At 49.1% G+C, this 23,336-nt stretch overlaps 1 long non-coding RNA gene across 1 annotated transcript; it reads right to left on the bottom strand.

Moving 5' to 3' along the window:
- Nucleotides 1-14,488: 14,488 nt before the first annotated feature.
- LOC138685696 (uncharacterized) lies at nt 14,489-19,792 on the bottom strand. Its single transcript, XR_011325073.1, has 4 exons — nt 19,466-19,792; nt 18,749-18,907; nt 17,385-17,931; nt 14,489-15,746 (listed from the first exon to the last, which is right to left on the bottom strand). It is a non-coding gene; the product is annotated as an uncharacterized lncRNA (long non-coding RNA).
- Between the last annotated feature and the right edge of the window lie 3,544 nt (nt 19,793-23,336).

Raw genomic sequence — 23,336 nt, forward strand, 5'->3', positions numbered from 1 at the left:
CAGGAGAAGAGAAGGAAACTGGACTTCCATTCTCATTCCTACTATCTCTGCCTCAGAGACAACCTCCAGATGATCCCCCTTTCAGCTCAATCCATCCAACTTCCATGGGTCTGGTTCTCTGCCCTGAGACAACAGCCAGCCCTGAGTGGCACCCCACAGCTGCCAACCAGCTGCACAACGTGAGATTTTACCAGAGGCCACTGTAAGGGCAAAAGAGAGTGAAGACAACACATGTCCACACTGTTTTCCCAGCTTCCAGTTCAAAGAGACCATAAAAAAGACTGTTCTGAGTCAGATTAAAAGTTCACCTCAGCCATTAGCCTGTCTCCAAACACAGCTGATGTCAGAGCCTCAACTAGAGATGCTCTCTCTGTGACAGGGCCATTTAAAGTAACCCACAAATTACAAAAAGCACATTGGAAAAACACGCTGAGATCAGGAACTGCTGCAGAAAGGCTCTGGGCCTACTTATGGACAAGGTACATGTGGTTTCTCCAGCCTGTAGTACCTCTGGGGAAGGAATGCCCAACACTTGCAAGAGTCAGGGCCAGGATTTCTGGAGCTCTCAGGATGCCCCCATGGGGACTGTCAGATCCCCAGTGACAGGGGCCCACGGGAACACTCTCTCTTCTTCAGAAGATCCATAGATATTTTCAGCTTTCTCTTGCCAAGAGACGGAAAGAACATCTAAGATCCTGCAAACACGGAATGAGGACTTTGTTGTGTGTGTTGGGGGCTTAGCAACAGGGCTGATAAAAGGAAAATCTATACAGATACCTGCTCTGATGCACAGACAAAGAGGAACCTGGGAGACCTCCCAGCAGCAGGTCTGCTGCACCTCAGACACCTCTCCAGTGAGACACACACCACTGTCCTTGCGTCATGCTTCCTGCCACAGCCTTTGCTTTTGCTGTGTGATGCTGAGGCTATCTGGGACCTACCAAACCAGATACTGCTGTTCTGTCTAAAATGTACAGTTCAAGTAACAGTGCGTGGCAGGGAGGATCCTGAAGGGGAAGGGAGGATGAGACTGCATAGTATCCCAGAGCAAACAGAGAATCTCATCTCACAGTAGTACCTTGATTTCATGCACATGGTGCCCACCTGTCTCATGCTCTGGAAAAGCCCATCTCTTTCCTGCCCCATAATGCACAGCAGAGCAGTCCCATGCCTGCAGAATACGTAAATGACAAGCTGGAGGGAGGTCATCTTCTGCTCCCATTTCAGAAAAGTTAAAATCCATGTGCTTGTCACAGATCCCATGATTCATACGCAAACTCCCCTCCCCCAGCTTTCTCTCAGATAGTGAACAAGACCAACCAGGATTACAGAAGCTTATTCAGACTTCTGCTCATTAACAAGCTGCTGTCACGCTTAGGCCTTCTCTTCTCCCTCTACCCCTGCCACCAGACAGCTCAGGGTGAATGTCATGAATTCACCCCCAACTCCACTACTGCTGAGCAGCTATGGGGGGAGAGACCCACGCAGGTCCACGACAAAGCAGAGATGTGAAGGAGGTACTGTGCCACACTGCCATCTCATTTTGGTGCTCACCTATCACCTCACTACCAGGTGAGGCGAACAAGAATATAAGGATCCCAGCTGTCCAGGTCAAGCATACTAATCACATACAGTTTCTCTGACACAGCTCTCCTAGTCTGGCCCACAATGACAAGAGAAAAAGAAAAGTCCATATATAGAATAACTGCTAGAAACCACACAATTTATATTTAGCACCACTGGATGTGGGGCGAAATGCTTTGCATTTGCTTTGGAAAAAAAAACCAAACCCAAACAAAAACCGCCTTATTACAGAGCTATTCAGACGTATGGCTTCAATCATGGTGCTACATGAACAGAGCTTAACTGAAGGACCACATCAAGGACAGCAAGCACAGTGCCTACAGTCTATAGGCTTTGGCCAGTTACACTAGTCAGAGGAAAATCTGTTTCTGTGAGTGGACAGCATTAGGAGAAGTCAAGTTAGGATCCAACCTGCCACAGGTTGGTGGTCAATGGTGCTTTTTTGCTTTCATCTCTAATGATTGACTCAGATGAATTTCAGCCCCCAACCAGTTTCACCTGGGTCTTGCTCAGAGGCTGCTACCATGTAACTCTGCCACCAGTGCCCCCAGCTCACTGTCCTTGGCCTAGCCTGCCAAAATTGAGACAGACAAAATTGTCTCTGGCAGAGATTCTCAGCTCCTGCCAACTAGGATTTTTCTGCAGCCACCCACCCACTCCTCAAGTACCAGACCATCTTGTTCATCTTCTCCAGTTCCTCCTTGCTTTGCCTTGCCTCATTTTGGTGAGGGAAAATCAACTTGGCAAAATCCCAACTTGGAAGATGAACTTGGGAAATTTCACTAATGTTGCCATCTTCAAACTAATCATATAAACATTATTTACAAAGGCAAAGAGATTTCATCGGTTAAAATTTCTTGCAGGATTCACTTAATGTCTTAGCCTTACATCTGCTGTGGTTATGTGAAGGTTAATGCCAGGCTCATTTAAGAAAATCTTTTCAACATAGTACAGAATAGGGACAAAAGCCACCAAAACCAGCTTTACATCCACAAGATCACAGGTCATCATGACAGGTATTCCTCACCTCGTCACACCCTAGCACCATGGATAACCTAATGTGACAGTCAAAAGACTTGAAAAAGCAGCAAAAAACACTTTGTGCCTTTTGCTGAAGCTTTGCTACCACACACAAGAAACTGCAACCGCTGGTACCTGCAGCAAATTAAAGCATTCAAGAGCTTGAAGAAGCTTCTTTATTTAAAAAAATAGCTGTCTTGTCAGCAGACTGAAATTCATTGTACAGGGACCAGAACTCCACTGAAAAAAAAACTTAACCATCCACAAATTGAAAGAGGCTGAAAAGCAGCGTTTTATAGGATCAAAGCTGGAAACACAGCTTCAGCATACCTGCTACAACTTAAAAGGCAGGTTAGAAAGTCCTTGGCAGGATACTCTTTAACGAGGTAGCCCTGGCTGAGGCCAAGGCAGCAAATAAATAAGGCCTTTTCAGACTAGATTAAAGTCCTGCATACCCTGAAAATCAGAAATGAGTAAGATTTTCAGAACCTGCAAGCATTTCTTCTCTATTATTTGGCAATGCCAGAGGGCTGATAGGTGTTCCTCCCACACTCAGTGGAAGCAGATGTGGCCTCCCAGACTGATGGCTCCGTTCATAGCAGGAAGGACTGGGTCAGATCTGCGTGGTGGGGGAGAGTGGAACAGCGCAACGCCCAGGTCGCTCCTGACAGAGCAGTCCCTGCGCAGGTCCAGACCGTGCTGTGACAAAGCAATTCAGCTCCATGGAAATAAAACCAAAGCACTGTCAGACCTAAGCCTTCTGAAACTGAGGAAGGCCAGTATAAGACTGACTTCTACATCCTCAAAGCTTACAAATATGTAGGGATTTCTACATTGCATTTTCTAGTGCAGCAGCACTTCTGATCACTTGTAAGCATGGGAAGTTATTGCAGTGGCGGCACATACCCGATAAAGCAAATTTCTGACAATGGTGCCAATGACCTTAAAGTACTCCCTAGACACTGAGAGGTGTACAGATCAAGCCGATACTCACCCCTGGTTCTTTCCTCTAGAGCCCTTCTTCATAAACATTTCTTTTTATCTTCTTGGAGACTGAAATTTGGGTGTATTCACCAGAGGTTTGGAGCTGGGGGTCTCTCCAGGACTAAACGTCATGAAAAAAAGGCAAGAGACTGCAATGCCTACTTTTTGCAGCCATGTATGTGTTCAGAATTTGAATATTCCTGCCAAATAACACTTCTGCTGGGTCAATCTCAATTTATTCGGCCTTCACCTTATATGCCTTAAAGCAACAGGTATAGCATCTGGCCATTTTAGTCTCTGCACAAATCTTTGATATTTATTTAATGCTTTGATTCATTCTCCCTACTTCCCCTGATGACTGAGGGTGGTACAGAGTATGCAACTATTGCTCTATTCCTGTTTCTCAGTTGTAGTGTTACTGATTTGTTATTAGAATTAATCATATTTAATTTTAATAGGAATATAGAATTATAAGAAATATTTTAGCAAAAATTATATATCTATTGCATTTTACACATTTAACCAACAACCAACAGCTGTTGTGAAATCCTCTGTATAGCCCTGTACCAAGGCCGGAGGAATTGGTTAAAATCATCTAGTAGGAACATTTAGAACTTAGATAACAAGCTTAAGATTTAAGATAATTTGGATATAGTGTTTATTTGTAGGAGTATATTATAACCTAGAAGAATGCATAAGATGTCAGAATTTCAAATGAACGGGAACTGAGAAGAGTCAAATGAAGCAACTTGTAGTTATCTGCCAAGAAACAGTTAGTTACCTGCCAAGGGCCAAACTGCGCAGAATCACCTAAAGAAGGTCAAGAAGCGGACAAGTGAGGAAGACTATGAAAGACCACCAGAGAGCTTCAATGCGCCTGCGTAAAGGACATTTACATATGCTAATGACTTCCCAGAAATCTAATGAATATGCATAACATTTCCCAGAAATCTAATGAATATGTATGAATAAGTTCAATATAAGGTGTATGATTTTGGTGTTCAGGCATGCGTGGTTCGTGAGAGGACTCACCCACGCACCTGGCTGTCAATAAAGAAGTGTCTGCTTACCTACACTAAATTGGTGTTGATAAGTTCTTTATTCCAAGTTTTTCGGCAACAGTAGGCCTAGGCATATCTTGGATAGTTCAGTCATCTGGTATCTTTCTGCTAACTCCTCACAAAAAATATCCTAAATACCCTACCTTTTCTTTACAGAATTACGATTTGGTTGGAGAGATTCTATGGCCTTTATCAGCCAAAGCAACCAGCGTTACTTGTGTCTTCCACACAATTTTCCCTATTTGTACTTGCTATTAGCACATCATCCACATGCTGTATTAATGCACAGTTATTGGTTAACTCTATGTCCTGTAAATCTGTCACTAGGATTTTCAAAAATAAAGCTGATGATCCTGCAAACCCTTGAGGAAATCTAGTCCATGTTTACAGTTTCCCCTCCCAGGTGAAGGCAAAAATATACTGAGATTCTGGATGCACCATTATACTGAAGCAAGCTGGGCACAAATCACTGTCAAACATTTTGTGTTGGCCAGTATCGTGGTTATAATTGTTGAAGGATCAGAAACTAATGGATGCAATACAAGTTACCCACTTATTTATTGCTCATAAGTCTTGGACCTTTCTATAAACTGGTTTTCCATCTGAGCCTAGTTTAGGTTTTTTAACCAGCAAGATATGAGTATTACAGGGACACTCGCAAGGAGTTAAAATCCCTCTTGACAGAAAATCTTCAATTATTGGTCTTATACCTTCCCTTGCTTCCAGAGGTAACAGGTATTGTTTTAAGGAAGGAGGTTTGCCTCCCTTCATTTCTATCTGTACTGGATTAGCTGACCTTAATAACCCTACGTCTGCACAACTTTGGGCCCATAAAATCCTAGGCACATCTTTGAGTTCCTGGGGTATTTCTATCCCTTCTTCAGTTGCTATAGCTGTCATAATTTTTTGGTACATTACCCATTGGGAGTCACAATGTAATTCCTTGTGGTGTACACAGCAACTCTGCCCATAATTTATGTAACAAATATCTCCCCACCAAATTTGCTGGTGCCAATCACAACAGCAGAAAAGAACAATTAACAGACCATGCACCTATCTATACCATCATTTTCTCTGTCCCGGGTACAAATATAGATTTATCTTCTACTCCTACAGCATTTACTTTACCCTCAATTCTTGCTCCTTTGTGGGATTGGTTAATATTGAATAAGTTGCGCCAGTATCTATCAGACATGGGCAAGTTTCATCTCCAATTTTCAAATCTATAACTGGTTCCTTAGAGTCCTCCGAGAGGATTACTTTTGTATCTCCTTCCACTGCTAGGGCCTGAGGATCTGGTAACCATCATTGTTCATCACTTTTGTTCAGCTCCTGATTGATTTGATTTTCCCTTTGTTGCTGTTGTAGTCCCCTTCTCGGGATCACAGGGCATTCTCTTTTCAAGTATATTGGTTTTATTACAGTAATCCTTTGGTCTTGTCTGATGTAGATTTCCATTTCCCTTATTTCCATTATTATTACCTCTTTGCCTCCTAAAATTCCTACCTTGCAAAGCAGCTGCTAACAACCTAGCCTCCTCTTCCTGCTGTTTTCTCTTCTGCCTAGCCTTAGCCTCATCCCTTCCATTATACACAAACATTGCAATACTTACTATCTCCCCTATCAGCTTCCCTTGCCAACCTGGAGAACACTGGTTAAAATACTTCTTAATATCTGGGGCCGCTTGATCTACAAATAAGGAGACAAGCAAAAACCTATTTTGCAGGGCTTCGGGGTCAATTTCCCCAAATATTTGGAATCATTTCCCCCATGTAGTTAATGCCTTGTTGGCATTCTTTTTCCTTTGTCCAATTAACCATTCTTCTAACCCTTTTTGACATAATCTTAATGCATCTAATTCTGCCTTGGTCTGATAATTCCTGTCTGGCTCTGCATCTGGCCACACAGTCCTACCACCCAGAGCAGCAGCCTGTTCTCTATTTTTCTACAAAATCAACACTCGTTCTTCAGAGGTAAATACAGTTTCCAGTAACCAACAAACATCAGACCAAGCAGGGTCATATGCTCTAAAAATTCCCCTAATCATTTGCTGAAGCTTTTCCAGGTCTTCCTAGAGTCAAGGCATTTGTTGCTGCCATACCACCAAATCTACGGGGCCAAACAGCACACATACTCTTGTTACAGTTGTGGCTGCACCTACCGCCAGAGGAGGAATAATTACCTCCTTCGGCAGAGCTTGCACAGCTGTTGAAGGGAAAGCAGGAGGTGCAGAAGGGGGAACGGAAGGAGTAATAGAGTCGATCGAAGACAAAGGAGACAGAGACACATCTAGAGCAGCTGCCTGAGCTTGCATGAACAGCAGTGACTAAGTCTCCAAATCAAAGGAATTATGTAGAATTACACAAATTCAATTCACCAACACCTCACCTCTTTCTGGTTGGTCCCAGTCCATTCCCTGAGACAGACAGAAATAGATGAATTCACCGCATCTCCAGATCAGATGCTCCCCAAGAGGCGCCAGAGTCGACCAGTGGACTGGTCCCATCTGGGCTACAAATTCTGTTGCAGAAGTGACTTAGGATGTTTGTTGACCGAGGAAGAAAGGGACACAAGGGTAGAACTACAAAAGGTTTATTTCATGATCATGAGAACCCTCCTCTATAACAGAAGGTATCCAAAGGGATTTTCAAGGAGTTTATATATCATTTGAAATGAAAGGCTAAGCATAATCATCCAATAGCACACAGACACGCTTCTGCCCTGTCCTGTCACGTTCAGCACCTTTGATGTATTCTCAGACATCCAGTATTGTGTTGCCTCTGCCACCCGGCAGTTAACACAGGACCTTCTGAGGTCCAGATGTTCCCCTTCAATTGCCAAACACAAGTTATTGTTTATTATTATTCTCCTTAGGGCAACCTGCTACCACTTTTTCTCACAATTGTTATCTAACAAGCTAAGCTCAGAAGCTACAGCATAAGAATCTTCCCCCAACAAGACAGGCAGAGGATCTTGACCCAGGCCAGCAAACCAGACCATCTACAACTGGACATAAAGCAAGCAAGAGCCACACTCCCCAAGACCACACAACAAGACAGTATCTCCCTGGCTAGCTAACAAGCCAAAACTACACTCTAGTAAAGAGCCAGCCAGCCAGAGACCCTCATCTGCTAGTCAAAAATAGCATCTCCCGTAGAGAGACTGCCAGAGTTATGAACAGCAGCCACAGGTGATACCTAAAACTGGTCACTCACAGCGCTATCTTCGGCCGGCTGCACTCATGCTTGGCCCAAAACGTTCAGACAGAACCAAAATCACCCACATACAAATGAGCCAGAGCTGGGACAAGTGTGGTAGGGCTCTGACTGGCTGGTCAGGGCAAATAGTATAGGGCTCTGGTTGGCTGGCTGGGGCAAATGGACTACGGCTGTGGCTGGCCGGCTGGGATAAACGATGTAGGGCTCTGGCTGGCCGGCAAGAGCCCTACACCAGGTACCTTAGAGAGTCATCCAGAGCCCTACCCCACTTGCCCCCACCACCCAGACACAGCCCTACCCCACTTGCCCTTGACAGCCTGCCAGAGCCCTACACCATTTGCTCCATCTGGCCACCAAGAGCCCTACACCATTTCCCCCAGCCATACACCCAGAGCCCTACCCCAGTTGCCCCGGCCAGACAGCCAGAGCCCAACACCCTTTACCCCAGCTGGTCAGCCAGAGCAATAACCCACTTCTAAAAAAGGGCCAGCCACAGCCCTAGCCCACTTGCCCTGTCTGGCCCACCACAGCCCTACACAATTTGCCCCGGCTGGCCAGCCACAGCCCTACCCCACTTGCCCGGGCCAGCCACAGCCCTACCCCATTCGCCCGGGATGGCCGCCCGGAGCCCTGCACCATTCGCCCGGGATGGCCGCCCGGAGCCCTGCACCATTCGCCCGGGATGGCCGCCCGGAGCCCTGCACCATTCGCCTTACACCATTCGCCTGGAGCTGGCTGCCCAGAGCCCTCCACCATTTGCCCTACACCATTCACCCTACACCATTTGCCCAGGGCGGCTGCCCAGAGCCCAGCACCATTCACCCTACACCATTCGGCCAGAGCCCTACTGCACTTACCCGGGCCGTCCAGCTGGAGCCCTACCGCACTGGTGTGGGCCAAATGCCAGAGCCCTGCACCATTCGCCGTACACCATTCACCCGGGCCGGCCGCCCAGAGCCCTGCGCTGTTCGTCTGGGCTGGCCGCCAAGAGCCCTGCACCATTTGCATGGAGCCCTGGACCATTTGCCCTACACCATTCGCCCGGTCTGGCCGGCAGAAGCCCTAGCGCATTTGCCTGGACCGGACGGCCAGCTGGAACCCTACCGCGCCTGCTGGAGCCCCGCAGCACTTGCCCAGGCTGGTAGCAGCCCCGCCGCACCTGCCCGGGACATCCGGCCAGCCAGAGCCTTGCCACACTTGCCCGGGACAGTCATTCGGAGCCCTACTGCGCTTGGCCAGGACGGCCACCCGGAGCCCTACTGCCCTTGCCCAGGACAGCCGGCCGGAACCCCACCAAGATTGCCCTGGACAGCCGGCCAGAGCCCTACCGCTCTTGCCCGGCACGGTCAGCCGGAGCCCTACAGCACTTGCCTGCCTGGAGCCCCGTCGCACATTCCTGGTTGGAACCCTACCACGCCTGCCCGGGCTGGCCGGAGCCCCGACGCGCTTGCCCGGGCTGGCCGGAGCCCTACCTTAAGTGCCCAGGCCAACTGGAGCCCTACCACGCTTCCTTGGGCAGGATGGAGCCCTACCGTAGGTTCCTAGCCAGAGCCCTACCGCGTTTGCCCGGGCCGGCCGCCCGGCGCCCTACCGCGTTTGCCCGGGACAGCTGAAAACCTACCGCACTTGCCCGGACTTGCCGGCCGGCCGGAGCCCTACTACACTTGCCAGGGCCAGCTGGCACCTTACCGCGCCTGCCCGGGCTGGCGGGCCAGCACCCTACCGCCCTTGCCCGGGCCGGCCAGCCGGCCAGAGCCCTACCGCGCTTGCCCGGCCGGCCGGAGCCCTACCGCGCTTGCCCGGCCGGCCGGAGCCCTACCGCAAGTGGCCAGGCTGGCTGGAGCCCTACCGCACTTTCCTGGGATGGCCGGGCCTGCCAGAGCCCTGCCGCCCTTGGCTGGCCGGAGCCCTACCGCACTTTGTCAGGATGGCCGGAGCCCTACTGCAAGTGCCCGGGCCGGCCGGACCCCTACCAGGCTAGCTGGGGGCAGCCAGAGATCTACTGCGCTTGCCGGGGCCGGCCGGCTGGAGCCCTACCGCGCAATCCTGGGCCAGCCAGAGCCCTACCGCACTTGCCTGGGCCGGCCGACTGGCCGGAGCCTGGCCATACTTGCCTGGGACGGTCGTTTGGAGCCCTATCTTGCTTGGCCAGGACAGATGGCTGCAGCCCCACCGCACTTGCCCGGGACAGCCTGAACAAGCCCTACCACACTTGGCTGGGACGGCCGGAGCCCTACCGCGCTTGCCCGGCCGGAGCCCTATCGCACGTTCCTGGCCGGAGCCCTATCGCACTTGTCCGGGCTGGCCAGCTGGCCAGAGCCCTACCGCACTTGCCTGCTGGGAGCCCTACCGCACGTTCCTCTCCTGAACCCTACCGCAATTGTCCGGGCTGGCCGGAGCCCTGCCGCACTCGGCCCTGCCCACCAGCCAGAGCCAAGCCGCATGTTCCTGGTTGGAGCCCTGCCGCGCTCGCCCGGGACGGAGGGCCGGCGCCCTGCCACGCTCGCCCGGGACGGAGGGCCGGCCGGAGCCCTAGTGCACTTGTCCGGGACGGAGGGCCAGCACCCTACAGCACTTGCCTGCCTGGAGCCCTATCGCACGTTCCTGGCCAGAGCCCTACCACAATTATCCGGGCTGGCTGGAGGCCTGGCACGCTTGGCCGGCCGGCGCCCTGCCGCGCTCGCCCGGGACGGCCGGCGCCCTGCCGCGCTCGCCCGGGACGGCCGGCGCCCTACCACAATTGCCTGGGACGGCCGGCCGACCGGAGCCCTAGTGCACTTGTCCGGGACGGCTGGCCGGCACCCTACAGCACTTGCCTGCCCGGAGCCCTATCGCACGTTCCTGGCCGGAGCCCTACCGCAATTATCCGGGCTCGCCGGCGCCCTGCCGTGCTCGCCCGGGACGGCCGGCCAACTGGAGCCCTAGCGCATTTGCCCAGCCCGGCCGGCCGGAGCCCCACCACACTTCCCCGGGACAGCCTGAACAAGCCCTACCACACTTGTCTGGGACGGCCGGAGCCCTACCGCAATTGTTTGGGCTGGACGGAGCCCTGCCAGCCTTGGCTGGCCGGAGCCCTGCCTCAAGTACCCGGGCCAATCGAAGCCCTACCACGCTTGCCCGGGATGGCCGGAGCCCTACCGCGCTTGCCCGGGATGGCCAGTCAGCCGGCCGGAGCCTTACTGCACTTGCCCAGGACGGACGGACGGAGCCCTACCGCACTTGCTCGGCCAGTGCCCTATCGCACGTTCCTGGCTGGAGCCCTACCGCAATTGGCCGGGCTGGCCAAAGCCCTAATGCACATGGCCGGGGCAGCCAGATGGAACCCTGCCGGCCTTGGCTGGATGGAGCCCTACTGCAATTGCCCAAGCTGGCCGGAGCCCTACCGCACTTGCCCAGACCAGCTGGCTGACTGGAGCCTTGCCGCACTTACTGGGGACAGTCATTCAGAGCCCTGCCGCGCTCGCCGGGGCCAGCCGGCCGGAGCCCTGCCGCACGTTCCTGGCTGGAGCCCTACCGCAATTGGCCGGGCTGTCTGAAGCCCTAACGCACATGGCCGGGGTGGCCGGACAGAGCCCTGCCGGCCTTGGCTGGCCGGAGCCCTACCGCACTTGCCCAGGCTGGCCAGCCAGCTGGAGGCCTTCCGTACTTCCCGCCGACTAGAGCCCTGCCACACTTGGCCGGGCGGAGCCGTACCTCACGTTCCTGGCCTGAGCCCTGCCACACTTGCCCGGGACGGCTGGGCCCGCCGGAGCCCTGCCCACCTTGTGCCAGACATCCGGCCGTGGCCCCACTGCACTTGCCCCAGCTGGCCACCCAGGGGCCAACACCATCTGCTTATGCCGGCCAGCCAGCAGCCTACACCATTTGCAGCAGCCTACCTGCCAGAACCCTACGCACCTTGCCCCAGCCAGCCAGGCAGACTACTACAGCATTTGCCCCACAAGGCCAACCACAGCCCTACCACAATTTCTGACACCGGCCAGCCAGAGCCGCTACACCGTTTGCCCGGGCCGGCCAGCCAGATGCCCTACACCATTTTTCAGGGCCAGCCAGCCAGAACCTTACACCATTCACCCAGGCCCAGCGGCCAGGGCCCCTACCCCCCTTGCCCGGGCCCACCAGCCAGGGCCCCTACACCATTTTCCGCAGGGTGGCCAGCAAGAGTCCTACACCACTTACCTTGGATGGTCATCCAAAGCACTACCCCATTTGCCTGAGCCGTCTCGCCAGAGCCCTACAGCATTTGTCCTAGCAGGCAGCCAGAGCCCTATCCCTCTTAGCCCACCTGGACGGCCAGAGCCCTACCCCACTTGCCCTAGCCGGCCAGCCAGAACCATAGAATATTTGCCCCAGCAGGCCAGCCAGATCTCTACCCCATTTGCCCCCTCCGGTCGGTCGGTGCACTACCCTACTTCCCCAGACGGCCAGCCAGAGCCCTAGCCCACTTGCCCATCAGGCCACCCCAAGCCCTATACCACTTGCACCAGGCAGCCAGCCAAAGCCCCGCACCGTTTGCCCCAGCCGGCCAGCCAGAGCCCTAATACACTTCCCTGAGGTGGTCAGGCAGAGACACAGATCTCCAGCTGACTCAAGTCAGCAGTCACAGCATCATGAACCAAAGGGAAATTAAACAGGTACTTACAAAAAGGACACCGTATGCAAAGTATACAGTTCAGCTAACTCCTCCTGCTCAACATTCTCCAGCTCCCTGAGGTCCAAGCCCTGCTGCCCATCGCCCTAGTGCCCTGCTTCCCACGAGTCCTGCAGAGAGGGAGGCAGAGCTGTGAGGGCCTTCTGCATCCCCTGCTCCCCCAGCACCCTCGTGGCTCCCCTCCCGAGGCCACACTGACCCTGGCCAGCAAGCCCTCAGCTGGGTACGGAGAGCCACACCCACATTCCAGAACCCACCCGTCACAATGCAGCTAACAATCACCAGCCAGCCAATCCGGAGGCAGCTGACAGAGGCCCTAGAAGCTTCTGGAAGGCACTGCACAGGGAAGCCATTACCTGGTGGTTTACATGTCTACGAAGGCTGCCAGAATGGCCAGAGAAAGCCATGTGGTGAAATAAGGTGAAAATAAAACCCACGCAGAGAAGCTGCTGCCCAGAGGCAGGAAACAGCCACAGCAGCCAGCTGCTGGCGTACGCCAGGCCCATGGCGGCTCCCTGCAGCCAGCCCTGGGCCCGAGAGCCCCGGCAGTGCTTTGCCCAGGCCAGTGGCACAGCACAAGGGTTTACCAGGCAGCTCTGGCAGCCTTCAAGCATAACCTCTTACCAAACCAGACACCGCTCTGCTGTCCCTCGCTGCATAGCCTCGCGTGCAGCCCCGGTCGTGGGGCTGGTGTCTGGGTGTGAGAGGAAGGACAGGCCCGAAACCCTGAGGAAGCTTGCATATTTGTTGCCAAACTAATTGCAAATTGCTCCTAATAGTGTCAAGAAGTCTATTGCAAACCCAGAACGTAGAAGAACGTTAAACATGCAAGACTAGTATTTTAAAGAGTAATGACACACATGGAAAGTTGAGGAATTTTGACTATTAAAAACTACAGTCCCTTACTCTTTCCTTCAGAGATGTGGTATACTTACACCTGTTGTACCCTCTTAACTGAATGATAGACCCCTGTAAGCTTTCTTTTCCAATGTGAAGTCATGTAGTTAGTGCAGCAGACATCCAAAGTTCCCACAGTTAAACATTTGCAAGTTGAAACCAGCCAAGGAATTTGCAATATTTACTGAGTTTTCTCCTTGTAAGCAGGAAGATGCTCTAAGCTCACAACCCATTTTGGAAACTCCTTTTCCATGACATCCTCCAGTTTGCAACTTTTAGTAGCCATTCTCAAATCCATCGAAGCTCTCTCACTCAGTTTTCAGACACTTCGTACTCATCAGCTCTTAATTTTTCTTCACACTACAAGATTGGGTATCTCCAGAAGTGTCATTCATTGTAGTCAGATCATGATGTTTCTCAGTCTAAATCTACATTCGCTGAATTCTTGTAGATCAACAACAGAATCAGCTTTTTCTTTTTTTTCCTATAAGTTCCTATTTTTTTTCCCAATAGGAACTTAAAGCGCTCTTACACCATGAAGACTCATAAGCTCACACCACAGACTGGAAGGTAAACCTGAATTTTGCCTTCAGACAGAATATTTTCTGTGATAAGCCTGAATGTGAGCTAGCAGGTGACCCCCTTCAAAAAAATGACATTTCCTTTCTGAACATGGTCAGTGGAGCAACAGCTATGAAGACAGGGAGTTATTACCCTGAGTACTTTAAAATTCAACAAGAATATTGCAGTCCATTTTGAGAATCACGAAGGATGTAGACAGATTGTACACTCTACAGCAAAGCAAGAATGACCCTGTGAGAACAAGATGAGAAAGGGGTTGGGTTTGGGGTTTTTGCCCATGAAGGAGGGCAGTCAGGAAGTAGGATTGCAATCACAATCATCTGTTTGCTCTGAAGAGACACCAACAATGTGGCTTTGCCTACAGCAGGGTTAGAATACAAAGCCATAGATTTTTATCTACAGAAAGAACATGTATTAAGATATATTTAAACTGCAAAACAGATTACATAAACAATCCCAGCTCATAATGACATTCAGGAACACCATTTTAGTAATAACAAAAAAAACCTTTTATTCAACATTCTGTAAGAGAAGATACTTCAGGAAACATACAAACAGCACTTGTAACTAAGATAAAGCCATCTTAAAATTACTACACACCATTTAAGATAAAACTTAACACAGGCATTGCAGAAAATTCAACATCTGATTACCAAGGCCATTCCTTAATAGCAATTACATATATGGCTATACCCATTGCTAGCAATGTTCTGTTTTGTTTCCTATTCTTTTTTCCTTCTAAAACAGTTCCTAAATAAAAGTTGCTGCGTGTTCTTCACTATAGTTTCCATCTCCTAATATAGTTTGAACTGACTTACCACCTAAGCAGCACATTCCTCTAAGCAAACAACAGAAGTATAATCATGCTTAAATCTGCCAAGTTAAAAACTGTGGTTTTATTAACATTGTATGTGTTAGATGAAGGGTTAAGCAAACCACCCACGTCTACTGAGCTGTTAAGCTGTTCCCTCATCCATTCAGTCAGGTGCAGGGACCACCCAAGAGGAGATGGGAACTGAAGTCAGAGCCCTGATCTAGCCTCCAGAAACCCCTGAGGTCCTCCTCCTTTCACAGCAACACCTCTTAGTGGAGACAAAGAGAAGCAGGGGCTGAACTCTTCTCAGGGCTGATTACCATGTCTGCTTTCCAAGGGGTTCCTCATGGGTCTTCCTGGAAGACCTGTAGCAGAGGGAAGAGAAGGGCATCAGCTCTGGAAAACAAGCTGATCCACAGAGAGATTTCTCTTCAGGCTTCCAGCCAATTCTTCAAAGCAAACAAAGAATCAGATTTATAGGAGGAACAGCAGAATTGCAAGGTTCGCTCAAAGCCAGCTGACAGAGAAGGGAAGAGTCCAAACATCAAGTCCAACACTGTGGACATCTTTCCTGGCAAATCTAATGGGAAAAACTGCATACTAAATCTCCAGACTTGTCTTCTGGGAGTCCCCTTGTGCTCTTCTTGATCAAAGCATACTGAAAGGATATGTGTCCTTCACTGCTTTTCCAGGACTCTATGGATCCTGAAGGCACATAGTCTGAATTACACAAAACAACATAGTCATCCTTCAACAGGACACTGGTTGAGAGAGTCCCTTGGGAGACAGTCCTGAAGGGCAAAGGGGTCCAGGAAGGATGGACATTCTTCAAGAAAGAAATCTTAATGGCTCAGGACCAGGCTATTCCCATGCACTGCAAGATGAACTGCCAAGGAAGACGACCAGCCTGGCTGAACAGGGATCTTTGGCTAGGACTCAAGAAAAAAAGGAGAGTTTATTATCTCTGGAAAAAAGGGAAGGCAGCTCAGGAAGAGTACAAGGATCTTGTTAGGTCATGCAGAGAGGAAATTAGAAAGGCAAAAGCTCAGTTAGAACTCAGTCTGGCCACTATTGTAAGACACAACAAAAAAAGTTTTTACAAATATGTTAACAATAAAAAGAGAGCCAAGGAGAATATCTATCCTTTAATGGATACAGAGGGGAACATTGCCACCAGAGATGAGGAAAAGGCTGAGGTACTTAAAGCCTTCTTTGCCTCAGTCATTAACAGTGAGACCAGTTATCCTTGGGGTACTCTGCCCCCTGAGCTGGAAGGCAAGGATGAAGAGCAGAATATACCCCCCATAATCCAGGAGGAAATAGTTAGTGACCTACTACGCCATCTGGACACTCACAAATCTATGGGACCAGATGGGATCCATCCAAGAGTACTGACGGAACTGGTGGAGGTGCTTGCCAAGCCACTCTCCATCATTTATCAGCAATCCTGGTCAACGGGGGAGGTCCCAGAGGACTGGAGGCTTGCCAATGTGACGCCCATTTACAAGAAGGGTCGGAGGGAGGATCTGGGGAACTACAGGCCTGTCAGCCTGACCTCGGTACTGGGAAAGATTATGGAACAGTTCATTTTGAGTGCGCTCACATGGCATGTGCAGGACAACCAGGGGATCAAGCCCAGTCAGCATGGGTTTATGAAAGGCAGGTCATGCTTGACCAACCTGATCTCCTTCTATGACCAGGTGACCCACCTAGTAGATGAGGGAAAGGCTGTGGATGTTGTCTACCTGGACTTCAGTAAGGCCTTTGACACTGTCTCTCACGGCATACTCCTTGAGAAGCTGGCAGCTCATGGCTTGGACAAGTGTACTCTTTGCTGGGTGAAAAACTGGCTGGATGGATGAGCCCAGAGGGTTGTGGTGAATGGAGTTAAATCCAGTTGGTGGTGGGTCACAATTGGTGTTCCCCAGGGCTCATTATTGGGGCCAGTTCTATTTAATATCTTTATCAATGATCTGGATGAGGGGATCAAGTGCACCCTCAGCAAGTTTGCAGATGACACCATGTTGGGAGGGAGGGCTGATCTGCCCGAGGGTGGGAAGGCTCTACGGAGGGATCTGGACAGGCTGGATCAATAGGCTGAGGCCAATCATATGAAGTTCAACAAGGCCAAGTACTGGGTCCTGCACTTGCGTCACAGCAAGCCCGTGCAGCGCTACGGGCTTGGGGAAGAGTGGCTGGAAAGCTGCCCAGCAGAGAAAGACCTGGGGGTGCTGGTTGACAGCCGGCTGAATATGAGCCAGCAGTGTGCCCAGGTGGCCAAGAAGACCAATAGCATCCTGGCCTGTATCAGAAATAGTGTGGCCAGCAGGAGCAAGGAGGTGGTTGTTCCCCTGTACTCGGCACTGGTGAAGCCGCACCATGAGTCCTGTGTTCAGTTTTGGGCCCCTCACTACAGGAAAGACATTGAGGTGCTGGAGCGTGTCCGGAGAAGGGCAACAAAGCTGGTGACGGATCTGGAGCACAAGTCTTATGAGGAGCCGCTGAGGGAACTGGGGCTGTTTAGTCTAGAGAAAAGGAGGCTGAGGGGAGACCTTATCGCTCTCTACAACTACCTGAAAGGAGGTTGTAGTGAGGTGGGTGCTGGTCTCTTCTGTCAGGTGGCTAGAGATAGGACGAGAGAAAATGGCCTCAAGTTGCAGCAGGGGAGGTTTAGACTGGATATTACGAAAAATTGCTTTCCTGAAAGGGTTGTCAGGCATTGGAACAGGCTGCCCATGGAAGTGGTTGAGTCACCATCCCTGGAGGTATTCAAAAAGCACATAGACAAGGCACTTCAGGACATGGTTTAGAGGGCATGATTGATGGTTGGACTCGATGATCTTGAATGTCTTTTCCAACCTAAATGATTCTATGATTCAAGTCCTCAAATCCTGGAGGACTGCAGTAATTAATTCTGCAGGAGCACAGCCATCAAACACTGGGTAATGGAGTGGTCAAAACCTAGTGGAAGGCAGTCCTCAAATCCTGGAGGACTGCAGTGCTCAGATTCTGGATGGGTGGTGTTCTCAACATTTGGGGCAAGCCACATTTCATTAACTGCAGCAGGAGGCTTTACAGCTTTCATACGTTTGAGCCCTGGCAGCTTGGGTCTTTCTCTATCTGGAAGGAAAAGACTCAGTTGAGTAAAAATCTCTTATATGCCACAGACTAGACATGATTATGATACAGACACAGGAAAAACATGCGGCCAGAACTTGGCAAAGGCTAGCCAAATAATATGTGCAAAGCAGTCAAAGAATATGTGCAAAAGTACCCCCTCTACTTCCCATCCTCTGGGAGGGAGAGAAGCATGGAGCAAGAGAGGTCAGGTCAGCCCCTCACCAAAGCAGCTGGTGAGCTACAGGCCACTGACCAGCTGCTCGCAGACACTGGGGCACCCGGAGCCATATCTCACAGCACACGCTCCCTCATCGCTTGAACACAGGGCAGACTTAGCCATGGCCAGGCCTTCAACAGGTAGATGGAAATGGAGGAGATGAGAGACCCCTGGGTGAGCGCTTGCCTGCAGAACAGCACCAATGGGCATGAGCACTCACTGCAACTCCTCTATCAGCCACTCCCTCCTGCCTCTCACTTGCACAAAGTAGGAGTGGACACCTGTGTTTACAGCAGGGCTCAGGCACAGCTGTAACTCAGATTTGTATATTCACTGAAAACTCAGAAAAAATGTAAATTGAAACCTAAGTCTCTGCCATGTCTCTCAAGTACAACATCTGAGTTTCACTTCACTTTACTCACTACTTCCATCGCTTTCTAGAACTACAAAACACAGCAGGAAAAGGAGCCCAAGAAGAGACATCTATTCCATGAACCACCCAGTTCACGTGTGATGCCTCTAGTGTTGCGGCACTTAGCACTCAAATGCAGGAATCACTTCTGTCCACAAGAGAAGGCACTGGACTCCTCACACACTCACCTTAGGGGTGACAGCAGGGTCTGCTCCCTTTGCTCCCTGCAGATCACGTCTTGGTGTTGAGAGGACAGGGTCTCCAGGCTGATGAGCTACACGTGCCAAACACTATGCAACAGCTGGCTCTGAGCTAGGGTGGAAACTCCTCCCACCAACAGAGAGTAACTGTGCAAGGATCGCAAAAGGGAAGAGGGAAGAGAGCATAGGGGAGGACAGAAGGACAGACAGATGGAAGGAAGGATCACTGAAGTTAATACAGGAGAGACACTGTCTGCCCTGCACAGTCTGAACCACCCCCTCTGCCCAGAAAGTGTGATGCCTAACAAATGTGCAGGGCAATTGGAAGCAGAAGGGAAAGCACCAGCCATCCCCAGGCAGTGAGTAGCTAACAGGAACCGTAAGTCTCTGCACACAGCTGAAGAGGACACAGCCCACTAGGCTAGGGTAGGAAGGGCCTGAGACTGCAAAAAACTCATTGTCTAGATAGTCCAAGTCCAATGCACATGTGATTACGCTGGTATTAATGCTGTCAGCAGCTCCAAGTACTTTGAGTAATTTGGATCTCTCAAATTTCAGGTATTTCTGTGCTAGAGAAAGATCCCCTTGATTACAATATTCAGTTTAAATAAGACAATCAGGTCTCACTAAACCACACCCAGACAAGTCACACTCTTGGCTCCCTCTCTGTGGCTGATAGAAAGCCATACAGTGATACATACTCACATGAACAAGGACTGTTTTCATCCCTTTCTTCACGTTCCTCAGGATTGTCCCTCTCATCTGTAAGGATCAAACTTACATGTTGAACGCTTGGTACTGTGATCCAAACTTAAGGCAAGTCAAGTAAAAAGCAGACAAATACACTTAAAACATTTGCAGGAAGAGGTGGAAGAATTGATACCCAGCATATCACCCAATTCCCTATAGCTCATCCCTTACTAAGTAAAAGTAAGGCTCAGGAGCACATAACTGAAGATAATGGCTCTGAGGTGTGTCTCACTGCTCTGAACCATGGACAATATTCTACCCACTGATCTTGTATTTTTGAGTCTCTTCATGCACACATCCCCCCACCCCCAAGAATGCACCCTCCCCCTAATTCTCTTTTCTCTCTGACCTTTCCTCTCCTCTGTTTAGCTTAAAGCCTTTCAAATCACTACCCACTCCTTCCTTACATATGGGATAAACTACTTTTTGTCTCCATTAGCTATGTGCTGGACCAACTTTGCATTTGAACTGCAAAGCACCTCTAGGCAATAACAGCTTCTTGTCAGAGAAGATCATCATCTTTCATCCTTCAGGCCACACAGACCCACTCTCTCCTCACCTTATGCATTGCTCCAGGGACCCATGATTCTCATTCCCAGCTTGCCCCCATTTGGGTGTGAGCTACTTAAAACTGCCAAACCAGATGATCTTCCATTTGGATTAAAATCTCACACAGGCCTCGGAGCTAACAGGGAGCTCCTGAGCAGCAGCAGCACAGCTTCATGCATACTGCACAACACTGCCATGGTTGAGCCCAGTTAAATGCTTACCCACACAGCTCCAACAGTGACACTCCGTTGGGGCTTGGGGATGTCACATCATGTTCAGGCTACGGTGACTGACTCAGGAGTAAACATGGGTTCCCCCTCACTGCCTGCACTCACCAACACTGTGCTCCTGATAGCATATGTCCATACTTTCTGTATGATATGTCTAAATATTTTGATGGTTTTAATATTTTATACCAGTCATGGAAACTGGTTTGCTGCTAGATGACTGTAAAAGTGAGATTTGGTAAATAATTATTAGAAATCTTATACTAACACTATGAAACAATAGACAAAAGTATAGCCAAGCAATTAACTAGTAGAGGTAGTTACTCATAAGTTTTGCAGTTCTTTGCTCTTACGACTAGATGTTCCTGTACAATAGATGAGAACAATGTTGAAACTGAGCACATGTCATTGAAACTGCATTAAGCTCTAAGATCAAAGAACAAGGACAAGAACAAAGACTTCAAGGACAGCCAACAGAATCTCAAATGGGTCAGTGGTCATAAAAGCAGCCCTTCGACTCAAATGAATTCGTCATTGCGCATGATCAGATGTAGACAGTACTATGATAATCAGTTACAATAATTTCTATGTATATGTATACCAATCTGATTAATATGTAATTGTTACTCCATATAACCTGTTTTTGCTGAAGCTGTGGCATGCACACTAGGTAGAATTATCCTCCGTGCATCCAGCGCTGCAATAAAGAATGCCTGCTTTCTAAAACTCCAAAACAAGTCTTAGAGAGCTTCTTCGACCGGCTTTTTGGTATCACTCCCAGAAGTGACCAAAAGCAGATGAGCCCCACCAGGCAGAGATATGAGGCCCTGTTTTACCAGCCAATGTCCCACCTCCAAATGACAAAACCAGCAGACCATGCAAACAGGAAACTGTCAGCTGCTGGGACCTCCTAAGGCCTTGCCGCAAGTCCACCCCGCAGAGATACAGGACCAGCTCGGACACTTCCAGCACAGGACCTTGGCAGCAGGCAGGGCTGAAAGTCCTCCTATCAATGTGGAAAAGCCTCAGGCAGTCAGTCCCTGCAGAGCCATGTGCCACCACCGGCACTGATGGCAGTGTAAAGCTGCAGCCTGCTAGTCTTAACCTAACTCATAGTAGAAACTACGCTGTCAGGTATTCCCTGAAATGCAGAGAACTGGATCTACACATGAAGGACTATTTAAATAGGGTTTCTGTATTCTGAAAGTGTTGAATAGGATATCTTACCTGACCTGTCTTTGTGCTTCTGAAAATGCCATATCAGCGCAAGCAAGACAGTAATAGCTACAACTCCTACTGATACTGTGAGAATATAGAAGAGTACACAAACGGCATTTCTTCCAAATGTTTCCTTTTGCTCTACACAGAAAATTCAGTTGTAAAAAACACTTACTGTACCTTCATCCTGCTGTACTGTTAGCTTTATTGATCTTTACTTTTGTAACATCCCGTAAGTACATTATTGTCAGAAAGCTGACTTCTAAAATTAAAGGTTACCTTCTTTATTTTCTCTAAGGATTTTAGAACCAAAGGGCCTCTTTTCACAAGGCATATGTGGGAGCCTGTAACCCATGACACTGGGACAGACTTCAGCCAACGGCCTGACTCACTGCCTGTTCTTTCTGCCTCGCACCACCAACTGAGAAGCCTGTAAGGTGAGATAAGAATAGCTAGTGAGATATATTCACGCACTAGGCATTTTAGTATCACTGCGTGATACTCAGGTATACTATTAAGTCTCTCTATATCATTCTGGTTGGGTTTCTGTATCACAGAAAAATCCAAACAGTACATCAGTCTTATGTTCCAGGGAAGCACATGCAGCACTGAAGCAGTGCTCATGCCATTTCATTGGGAAGCTAAGATGTCACTGCCCAGAGCTGCACTGGCCCATGAATGCAAGAGTCTGTTGGCATTAAAAGAAGAGGAAAGCAGGAAATGTAAATTACTTTTGTACAGTAATTGTTTTTCTCTCTTAAATGTGTCCCTTGGACAGTAAAAAGGCTAATTTTAGCCAACGCAAAAAGTTGTGTCAATGTAAATACACTAGTTAAACCTCTTACACTGTGAAATTTAGAACAAAACTAGAATTGTAGGCAGCATTTAATTAAAAGTTTCTGAGTTTCCCCACCATGGTAACCCTTGCAGATGTGACAGTGGATCTTTTCCCAATTTGGAGAATACTCAAATTCACCAGAAAGTTCTTCTGAAACATCTAAACCAGCAATCACCTGAACAAAGGTTATTGCATTTACTGGATCAAAAAAAGTCATTTTTCTATCACAGTTCATAGTATTTTCAAAATATATTGGCATAACAAACTAGAAAGAAAATGACACTGTCTGCCAGCCTAGGTCTTCGGCTGGAGCAGTCATACTGGCACAAGAATGCCCAGCTTTACCCAACAAGGATTACCCTAGCTAATCTTTGTTTCATCCATCTGTTAATTAGCTAATGGCTAGTGCATTTGGGGCAGTCTCTTACATAGTCTCATCTGGGTTTGTGTACTGCATCTGGATTTAAAAAAAACCCACCTTTGCTTAACTGAGAACCAGCATTTTTAAGTGATACTCACCAGCTTTCACATTAGCAATGCCTTCATATATGGTTCTCCCATCTCTGTCGTTCACTTCTGTAGAATATCTGCCACAGTCACATTCCTGAATCCCGTCTAGTCTAAGACTGTAATCAGACACATTCTCAGACCTGTTAACATATTCCTCATAGCACCAAAACCAAGAACCTTTTGTCCAAGCAATTTCTGTGTTTTCTCTTTTTCCAGACTACCTGGAAGAAATGTTTCAGCTTTGTCTCTATTAGATTCAAGAACACAGATCCACCAATAAGTTCCGTGATTTCTTTAAATGTTTCTGCTCCTGAGGGGAGAAAAACATATCTGCTTATTATTGGGATATTTTACATTCCACAGAGAGCAGCCACAAGCAGGAATATTCCTTGTATCTCTTGTTGATTGGAATGTTCTTCCTTTGCTATAGTTATTTGAAATACCAGGCTGAAACCAATACAGAGAGATTCACTATAAGAGTGCT

The sequence above is a fragment of the Haliaeetus albicilla genome, chromosome 6 (assembly GCF_947461875.1).
Source record: "Haliaeetus albicilla chromosome 6, bHalAlb1.1, whole genome shotgun sequence".
NCBI lineage: Eukaryota > Metazoa > Chordata > Aves > Accipitriformes > Accipitridae > Haliaeetus > Haliaeetus albicilla.